We start from the raw sequence: 2,247 nt of genomic DNA, 5'->3' as shown, positions 1-2,247 counted from the left end.
TGGACTAGGGACACTGCCCTTATAAATGTCTGAAATCCTTCCACTGCCTGTAAACAAAAACGGACTGCAGGCAGCCATGATCATGGGTCACCCTGACAAAACATTCTTACTCCTTGGCTACTTTTTGGAAAGGTTATTTGCTGTCAATCAAGTGACAAGTTCTGCTTATAATAATGGTGATGACATCAGACCTGTAGAAGAGAAGATTAGTATGGGGAGTCTAAATATATAAACCAGAAGGTCACGGGACACATCCAATGTCAGTTGAAGTCAATGGCCTCCACTCAGTTCGATCAAAACTGGATCCACGGAGCATTAAGAGATTCGTATCTTAATTATTCAAAATAAATATTTATTTATTTTCCCTACAGCCAATATGGTTTGCAGCCTAGGATTTTTTAAGGTGACCCGGATCTCTGATATGTCTGACAAGAAAAGGTGCTCGTTCCTGTTTTTATTTTTAGGTGGCCATACATAGTCAGTCGTTTCATCCTTTCCAAAGTGGGACTGTCCCGTGGAGGTAACGGGCAGCAATTGTTGCAAACAGCAGGCTGGGGGCTCTGCCCACACACTGCTGTTGCCATTTGGTGGTGTTTACAAAGCCACTGGGCAAGAGGCCAGCTCGTGCTTTGAGCCTCAGGTTGGACACAATGATTGGTCGGTGTGTTGAGGGTATAAAGCTCCAGTCAGCAGCTTTTCCTGTCGGGCAGCAAATAACTGAATTTCATCAGTCTCCAGCGGGATTTCAGTCGTCCAGGGCTGCAGGACAAAAGGACTGTTCCCCCCGCCCCGACAGCTGGAATGGATGATTTGGGAAATGTATTTTTAGAAGCCCTGTTTGCCTACATGCATGCCTGCATTGTCAAACATCCAGGCAGCAGGAGGGCTCAGGCTCCGAGCCACGAGGACTGTGACATACTGTACAAACTGTACCACGCAGCTCCAGCTACCCTGCCTTTCCATTCCTGCTCCCAGCAACTCACAGACACAGCCCAAACATCAGTGCAGCACCCCTGCTGTTCTCCCTGCACTTCCACGTGCTGTCACCACAGCACTCACAGGAGTTAGCAACCACAAAGGGAAAATCACTGCTGATACAACAGGACATTAGTGGTCAAAGCCTGTCCTCCAAAATCACCCTGGTTTTCCCCACATTTCGTTTTCCTAAACATAAACCTGATTAACAGAAACGACCCCTTGTAAATTAGCTTTTTCCTTTAACAAGACAACACACTCTTGTGGGATTTTATTACTAACATTCATCCTCCTAATCTTATCCCACACCTTGCTGATAGGCATATCCTCATTAACATCTGCTCATGGCTATTGTGCCAGTGCTGCTTTTTTCCCAAGCTAATGATTTCTTCCCCCTATGGCCCATGACATCCAGTTGCACTCCTAATACATTTCAAAGCTGGTTTCCTATCTCTAAACAACATTGTTACATTTTTTTGTTTAAACGGCACACTGATTTCCTTCCCTTCCTGTTCAGTGGAGGTCTTGGAAAGCAATTTTCACATATATGTAACATCAATGGGAAAATCATAAATACAGCTGAATGCATCTATTCTATGCTGATTTACACAGGACTTTACAAAATAGTTACTCATACTACCATCTTTCATAACAGTTAGAACTCACAAAATAAAAATATTCAGGATAAATATTGCATTTATGCCTTCAGGAAAATAATTTTAATGTACAATGTGGCAATAGATATCTACAATCCATATTTTCTAGTCCTGAAGAGTTTCCCCTTTATTCTGCATTGGTTGTTACACCCTCTGTTGAACTGCACGTCTTCATGCCCTGTTCATATTAGGAAGTGTGAACTTCCTATTTATTTCACAGTCTGTCTAAAATTCCTGCCATCTGGTTAGACATATTAGCTTTAAGGCTGAGATTCTTACCAGTCCTTTGTGCCTTTATGCTCTTAATCTATAAATTTCATCTGCAAGAAATTTCAAATAAAATGTCTGATCTTCAGAGATAGCTATGTGTTAAAAGTTGTTATACAGCACTGTAAAAAACTATTATAAAAATGTGTAAATAAATCAAGCAAGTCAAAATAAACGTCTGGATGGACAGACTGGGAATGAGAGGCTGGAGAGCAGAGCTGGGAAAGGGCCCTGGGGGTGCTGGTGGTGCCAGTTGTCCCTGAGTCAGCAGTGCCCTGGCAGCCAGGAGGGACATCCCTGTGCTGGGGGCAGCAGGGAGGGGATTGTCCCGCTCTGCTCTGCCCTGGAG

Source organism: Empidonax traillii, unplaced genomic scaffold (assembly GCF_003031625.1).
Source record: "Empidonax traillii isolate 1590-97213 ecotype Southwest subspecies unplaced genomic scaffold, ASM303162v1 scaffold432:size744455, whole genome shotgun sequence".
NCBI lineage: Eukaryota > Metazoa > Chordata > Aves > Passeriformes > Tyrannidae > Empidonax > Empidonax traillii.
The sequence above is the reverse complement of the archived record's forward strand: the minus strand, read 5'-3'. Positions refer to the sequence as shown.